Source organism: Leiobunum rupestre, chromosome 7 (assembly GCF_980474605.1).
Source record: "Leiobunum rupestre chromosome 7, qqLeiRupe1.1.hap1, whole genome shotgun sequence".
NCBI lineage: Eukaryota > Metazoa > Arthropoda > Arachnida > Opiliones > Sclerosomatidae > Leiobunum > Leiobunum rupestre.
In genome coordinates, this window is record NC_143390.1 from 18,642,275 (window position 1) to 18,650,511 (window position 8,237).

The 8,237-nt window shown below is 39.2% G+C and overlaps 1 long non-coding RNA gene across 1 annotated transcript; it reads left to right on the forward strand.

Annotated features, from left to right (window-relative positions):
• Positions 1-4,723: 4,723 nt before the first annotated feature.
• On the forward strand, positions 4,724-5,770 carry LOC149934977 (uncharacterized). The gene is made up of 3 exons (XR_016482241.1): positions 4,724-4,746; positions 4,818-4,871; positions 5,704-5,770. It is a non-coding gene; the product is annotated as an uncharacterized LOC149934977 (long non-coding RNA).
• The last annotated feature ends 2,467 nt before the right edge of the window (positions 5,771-8,237 follow it).

An 8,237-nucleotide genomic window follows, 5' to 3' on the forward strand; every position in this document is an offset into this window, starting at 1 on the left:
GTAGTATAGTTATCTACCATATTATTATTGAGAAGTATATTAGCCTTAAAAAAACGTAACATAATTTTAGTTTATAATTATAATTGCAATTTTATGTTAATACATAATTACTATAAGTATGACACGTCCTATTCTCCCAAAGCTACCTTAGTTAGTGATAGTCTGTCTCGGAAATTACCATTCATCCTATGGACGAACAGATTTTTGTAAATTAAATCGGGACAAATTTTAAACATTACCCTGGTGTTTGAGGGAAGCGCTTTGGCTGGTATATAATACGTAGGTATCATTTTTTCGACAAATTTGCCGTTTCTAATCCTCCGATTACGCAATCACCACGCGACAGATCATCATTAATATGATAATATCATTAACCGACGTCGTTCAGTTATACTTATGATTATTATGTTAATTATGATTAAATCATATATTTTATTCAGTTGAGTGGTAATCAGCTTATTTTAACAATAAAAATATTTTGGTACAAGCTAGAGCAGTACAATTAGAATAATTACGTGGCGAATTTAACTAGCGACGAAATAGAACCTAATCGGCGATGATTAGGTTCCACGTCGCCGCTAGTTCATTCCCTGCCTAAGTCATTATTCCAATATAAGAGTCTCTATTAAGGGTAGGTTCCAGTTATAAACTGGGCACTTACAAGGAGAGTACCCGAGGTGTTAATTGCCCATTTTGTTCAAAGTCGGGCGTAATGTAGACCTATATGAGATATGAAGTTTCCCAAAAGGAGACGTTGCACTTCCCTTTCGATTTGCCATGGAAGATGAAAATGTTTTGACCAATTTAAACAAAAAATCTCAATTTTAAAAAGCAAGGGATTTTTCAGTTTTACCTACGAAAATTTAAAAAAAATTGAAAATCACGAAATGGGTAATTTCGACCACGTTTAGGTAAATTTACGTTTGTGTAAATTGGAACATTTTTGGGTTAAAGTTGTAAATATTTTTGGGTAAAATAAGGAAAAAATATCATTTTTGTTTTAAGTGGTCAAAAACGTTTTCGGTTGCCATGGTAAAACCAATGGATAGTGCAACGTTTCATTTTCGGAAATTTCAAATTTCATATTGGTCTACAATACGCCCGACTTGGAACAAAATCGAAAAAAAAAACACCTCGGGTACTCTCCTTGTTAGTATCCGTACCATGGTTTATGATAATTAAATCTGGGGATCTAAATGGCGGAACTAACTTTCGTTAGTTATTATATTGTTTTCAAGAAATTGCAGTCCATTTTCACTTGAAATGGGGCGTTAGTAGTTTAGATTATTATTATTGTGTTAAGGTATTTCAAGCAGAAATACAGAAAATGGGAAATAGAGTAGTATCGTGTGACGTCTCCCATACTTTTCACACGTTCCTAAAATTCTATAACACTCTGAGATTATGCACAAACTTGGTGTACAGATTATCTGAGACTGTATTACCCCTCGGTCTTAGAGGGATAGGGCGAAAAGTTAGGTTTCTGCCTAGTCAAATAGAAAAAGATTGGTTTTTGAGTTCAAACAGAGTTCAAATAGAGAGGAGCATGCAGTGGTATAGCCAGATGGGTAGGCCAAGGGGCAAGTCCACCCCCCCCCCCGAAACGTATGGCTTTTTTTTTGTTTCCCAGACGCCGGCAGAAATTATTTCAAGGGGGGAGTCATATAGTGAACTCGCTCGATGGTATATACAACATTTACACATAAAACGATCCGATAAATGAACGAGCTATAGTTAACCTAGTAGAAATAGGGATACAAGTTTCCCGTTATTGATGTCACACATTTCAAGTAACTGGATCACTGTTCGTAACTGCACTCCACAAGAAGTTCGACAGAAAAAACAACAGGACAAGGCCCGATTCGGGGGGGGGGGTAAAAAGGTATGGCAAATGAAAGGGGGGTGGAGCAATTTCCCCGTTTGCCCACCTCAGCGCGTGCCCATGGAAAAAACCATATCCCATTTTCAAAATGGTCATTGTGTCAACTCTAGAAAATGTTGGTTTGGTTAGCTACCCTCTTACTCCATCCTTGAGTCTTCTACTTGTATTAAAGGGGCCCCCAAGGGTCTTAATCCTACACTGGGGCCGCCAAAAGCCCAGGTAAAAACGTATACTTCCGTGCCCTAAGAGATAGCTTTTTCCTAGAAATATCAAGCCTATACCGGACCTCCCAAGGCAGAGGCGTAAAGAGGGGAGGGCAGGTGAGGCATCCGCCCCGGGCGCCGACGATCAGAGGGGCGCCAAAGAGGCACCCAAAGTATTAAAACAGATATTGTACTATATGTTATACTCATTATTGTTGAAAATTAAAAAGTTGAATTGTGAATGTGGCATTTTCGATCCCAGCTTGTGGCACTGGGTGAAAACTCGGAACAGCTCCTTCTGCTTTGAGTTTGCAAGTTCTCTCCCCACTGGTTAAAGGGGTTTTCCCCTGAGCTCTTCGGTTTCCCCTTCCATAAAAACTTGTTGAGGTTAACGGTAATAGTTATTGTACACTGAGAGAAATTTCTGTACTTTCTACAGAGTTTTTGTACAGTATTAATGTGTGGGAAATTTTTGCAGTACGTTTCTGTAAGCAAGTAAAACAGTTCAGTCATTTTATTTTTGTACAATATCCTTATGTATATTTTACTTACAGAACTGTTATTTGTACTAAGAACTGTAGAGATTACAGAACTATTTCTGTAATCCATGATCAATGATTTTGGCTGTTAAAATGACCAAATATGTTTATTTGTGGCACTGTAATTTTCACCAAAAACTGCAAAAATTACAGATCTCGTCTTGTAATTTGCCCTACAATTATTTAATGTAAGTTTTACGTGTATATCCGTAGTTGTAATATAAATATTTTATAGAAACGAAATTTTCTAAATTTCTGCGGTTATTACCATAAGCCTATGATAGCCACTGTCGTACCTAACGGAACGCGCCTCTTGCGACCACGATAAAGCGCGGCTCCTATCTGTCGTTTCAAAGGAATCCGGTGCCTGGCTGAACGCGCTTCCTTCTCCGTCTCTGGGTACTCATCTCGACGATAATTCTTTTAGAATCGCCATCGGTCTTCGCTTGGTTGTTCATATCTGCATTCCGCGCATCTGCAACTGTGGTGCCCATGTCGAATCATTCGGGACCCATGGCAAAGTTGCAAAAAAAAAACGCTGGTCGTCTGTCCCGCCACGCCGCCGTCAACGACATCGTACGGCGCGCTCTCGTGACATGTCCGCCTGTGTGCCCTCCGTCCTCGAGCCCCCGCAGTTTGTCGAGGGACGACTACAAACGCCCAGATGGCATGACCCTTGTCCCTTGGTCCGGTGGTAAATCATTAGTATGGGATTTCACATGCTCCGACCCCATAGCGCCTTCGTATTTGGCTTCGTCTTCTACAGCCCCTCTCTGGGCCGCCATCCAGGCTGAATTGAAGAAAAACGCCATATAAATGTGGGCCTCGGTCATCGCTTCCAGTTCTGTGCTTTGGCTGTTGAAACTCTTGGCTTGGCCCTGGAACCCGCAACTGACCGGAAATTTGGGAAAGTAACCGGGTAGCCGCGTTCCGTGGAATACATCAGCCAACGCATAGCCATTGCGGCCGCCGTCTTGAACACGTTCCTACTAGGCTCGTCTCTTGGGGAATTTCTTTACAAACTCCACTAATTTTTACTGTTTCAATTTTGTAAACCAATTTTTTTTAAATAAATTAAAAAGTTAATTCTTTATGATAGGCTTACTTATGTAACATTCATGCTACTGAGAAATAAACCCTATAGCAGATTAGGTGAAATCCCACAACAAAGATTTGCCACCTAAGTATACGGAGCCTTTGTCATCCGTCAGGTCGTTTTATCGTCGTCGCACAAGCTAGGCACGATTTAAAATGTCGCTCACGGCAGCATGACTGTGCGGGTCGCTACTCGTGTCATGACGCGACAAACAGCTCTCACCTCTTTTATAATAGTTCTTTCTATAAATATTTTACGCTTACCCAACTTGTTAAAAGTAGAAGTATAACATGTTGCTCTTACGTCACAAGACTGAGCTTTGGTGGAATTATCTTAGCACGAGCGATTTGCACGAGCGTTAGAAAATAGGAAGCTCCTCGTGATGCGAGCGCGCGCTCGTAGTGTTGGAGAAGGTAAATGCAGTGACGTAAGAGCTACATTAAAACAAGAAGGCCATGTTACTTTATAGAAAGAACTATTCAAACCTTTAGTGCAAAAAAAAAGAAATCAACAACGCCACGGCAAAGTATCAACCAAGCACGTGATTATTTTGATGTATCAGAAAAAGAGCGGTCAGTTATCACAACATCAAATAAAATTGCGTTGTTTTTTCTCTACTCTAGACTGTGAGTAGACGAATTAGCAGACGGAAATCCAGTAGTTTATCGAACTTCTCGCGTTGGCCGCTGGAAGGTTCTATGGTAACCGAATGTCTTATTTTTTAAATTACAGTTTAACAACTTGCGCAAAAATTACCAAAATTAAAATAACGTAGACGACGAATTTTTCCAGTGCACAAGATTAATTTAAAACATAAATAGTTAATTTATGTAATTAAATTTAGTCATTTTGAGCCCACTACTTTGTTTTTATAAAACATGGTGACCTGTATAAAACAAAATTTTCACGCTTAATTTTCGTTTCTGCTTTCAAATTTCGCGCTTGTCATTTCTTGGCATTTTTTCGAGCTCGATCTTGGAATTTTGTAAATCATAGTGGCAACACTGCTCATGACTCCGGACTGAAGTTAGTGTCGAAACTGCAGCGCAGCGTAAGTTAAAGTTATACGATTTTAATGTTCCAGTTTTGATGTTAAGGAATGTAAATAGTGACGTAGACTGGAGCTTAGGTGGTGAGGCACTAATTTAAAAGTAAGCTTAATTAATTTTTATTTATTATTTTATTGAAACACCTATTGTATTAAGTAAACCCGTTGGCTAAATTTTACTATATGGGAGTGGGTGCCGTAGAACACATGACGGACATTGACGCAAAGATTGTGCAAACCATACTAAGCTTTCTGGGGACCATAGTTCGACTGTAGTAGAACTCGTGAAGATTGCATTGTTTGAATTATTTCTTTTGGACTGTACTACAATAATATTGAATTATTTTCTAATATTTTGGACGTTTTTTAACAAATCTGAAACGCGTACTTTGTGAAACTCCTCTCACGCTCCTCTCCCTTTGAAGTTTCGCGCATCTCGCCTGTCAGATTCTGACACTGTTCTCACAGGGGTAGAACAACGACCATCACTGGCCGGTGACCACATTAGATTTACTGTCTTTAACTTCTTTATAGCTTTCTAATGTCAGCATATTATGTGCTCTTGTTCATATTTAATTACCACTTCAAAAGAAGTTATGGGTCCCAGTGGCGTAGCTAGACCTTTTGCAGAGAAATAGTTTTCAAAACTAGTTTAAAATGGAGTATTGACCGTCGCTTCAGTTGCCATGAAGTGAAAAGTGCCGCCCCCCTAGCTACTCTACTGATTGGTCCATGAAAACTGTTTTAGACGGTCAGGGAAAACCTGGAAAAGTTGGGGAATTTTTAAATGAAAACGTTTTGGCAACTCGTATTAACATTAAGAGGGAATAATCTTTCCTTGTATAATAAGTCCTTTCTTTGAATGCGGGCTGACTCTACTACTAAACATAAATTATTGAGGTCAAGGTTTAACTAATTTTCTTTCAATATTATAGATGCATCGCCAAGATAAATCCAGAGAATCCGAAAGAGGTTATAAACGTGAAGATCTTTTTTATGATTGGATATTAATTAAAAATAAAATCCTGTAGTAATTTTGGGAAATTGGCTCATGAATAAATGATTTTTTCGAAATTGTATCCAATATTTTGTAATATTTGCAGAATATAGGTTTTTTATCACAACGGAATGTCCGTTTTTCAAAAGAAGTTTCCTTAAAAAACCGAATTCAAAGTATTTCAGAAAATCTGGGTTAAGTGTTTTTTACCGAAATTATCTGAAATGTTTACAGAATTCCGTTTTTTGCAACACATAAGACGTACTACAGAACTGTATGCCATATTTACAGAAGAACGTTTTATAAAAACACAAGTTGTTCAGTTTGTCCTACAGAACGGTGTCGGTATGCCATATTTACAGAAGTACGTTTTATAAAAACACAGGTTGTTCAGTTTGTTATACAGAAATGTGTGCCATATTTACAGAAGTATGTTTTATAAAAACACAAGTTGTTCAGTTTATCCTACAGAAATGTATGCCATATTTACAGAAGTATGTTTTATAAAAACACAGGTTGTTCAGTTTGTCCTACAGAACGGTATGCCATATTTACAGAATTTCGTTTTATAAAAACACAGGTTGTTCAGTTTGCCTTACAGAAATTTGTGCCATATTTACAGAAGTACGTTTTATAAAAACACAGGTTGTTCAGTTTGTCCTACAGAAATGTATGCCATATTTACAGAAGTCCGTTTTATAAAAACACAATTTGTTCAGTTTTTAAATAAAACATTCTTTAATATATACAGAACATTGATTTTTAAAAAAAAAGTCGCTTGATGACTTAAGCCTAAAGTGGTGCCTTGGGTATTAGCGTAACTGATTATTATTATATAGAAGGTTAAAATTGATTTTATTTTGTTAAATATAATAACAGTTTAAGTCTGACCGGGCGAAGGTGGGGGCCCTGATAATGGGTATATAACGGGTAGCTGAGGGGGGCGCAAATTTGGGAGTTTTGCCCTGGGCGCCAAATATCCTCGCTACGCCACTGCCCCAAGGTTGTACGGGACCCGGTAATTTGTACCGGCTTCCCCCTATCTTGTCGGGCCTGGACGCTAACCTTGATAAATCCATTTTACTCTGTAGAATTCTAAACACGAAACGCCGATATAGGTCGGTTTACAGTTCATTCGACGCAGAGTTTGCTTTACAAGGGTAAGCAAAAACTCTGATTTTTTTAAATTCTTTCAATCGAGATATGACGCCAATAGGTCCAAAATTACGCCTTGAAGCAAAAACCAGAAGAAGAAGCTGCCTACTGTTCCAGGCACGCACCGGCGCCCTCCCAACGGCAGCCAGGGAGTTCGAGATCCTTGGGAACGCACCAACATGCAAACTCTGCGCTGCCCCGTCAGAAACCGTGGCTCACATCTTGGAAGAGTGCCCGGCGTTGACCCCGGAACGACTTTTAATACGCGAGTCCGAGCAAGTGCCTGAGAAACCCCATCATCCCCGGATAATCACCGATGGCTTGGACTAACCGCGGAAAAACAAAAAACAGAGATGATGGAGGCCACTAAGCACCTCCTAGACAGGTGGTGGTCGCTCCGCAAACCTAATAAACGACCAACGTGGTGACACACACCATGTTACCCCACTGCGCCCCTTATACGAAAGTTTAAGTGAGCCTCCCTGATTTAAAAGGGACCAAATTCGTAGTGGAAAAGTGAACTGAACTGTACTGAACTGAACTGTAGCGAAAACGTACTAATGGCGGCATCTCAAGAACTTCTGAAATTAAAAACAAAATCCTAACATCGCCCTGCCCTTGTGACTTACTACCCAGTTATATAACCGTATGAGGGACTGTTAGGGGGCCCGCAAGCTGAAGGTGCCCACCTGCCCACCAGAAAAGTTCAAGGGGGGGGGGTGCAAATCGAAGCCCCACGAAAGCTCTGCACGGCCCTGATGGGACAAGATTTAATCTTAAATTACGTATAATCATTAATGATAGTTTTCAAGTATAGGTAATTTATCAGTTGAACTCGGGTGATGTTCTTGCACCAGTACATATTTACATAAGTTTATAATATTTTACATAACGTCTGTCACTTCCTATGTTTTACATGCAAAACTTTTACTGAGAGCTAGATACGAGAGAGACTTTGTAATGGGCTTCAATGACGTTTTGCGTCTGCTCGTTATCGTGTCTAGCGTTGCCTTTAACAGCGCCTCACTACCTGGGGTGATTTTCGTACCATGATGACGTCACTCTGTGATTAGCTCTTAGTAAAATATTTTCCAAAGTGACATACTTATTGAAAAATATTATAGACGTATGATATTTATAATGCCTGAGTTTTAAATATATAACTAGATATAGCCATAGGTGACATAACTACAATAAGTAGGACACTTTCAATTGCTTTAATGCTGATTTCCTTACAGAACCGTTTTGATGTTACCGTCCTTGGTGAATAATTTTATTTAAGAATATAAGCCTAATATCGGAGAGCACGTTCTGGAG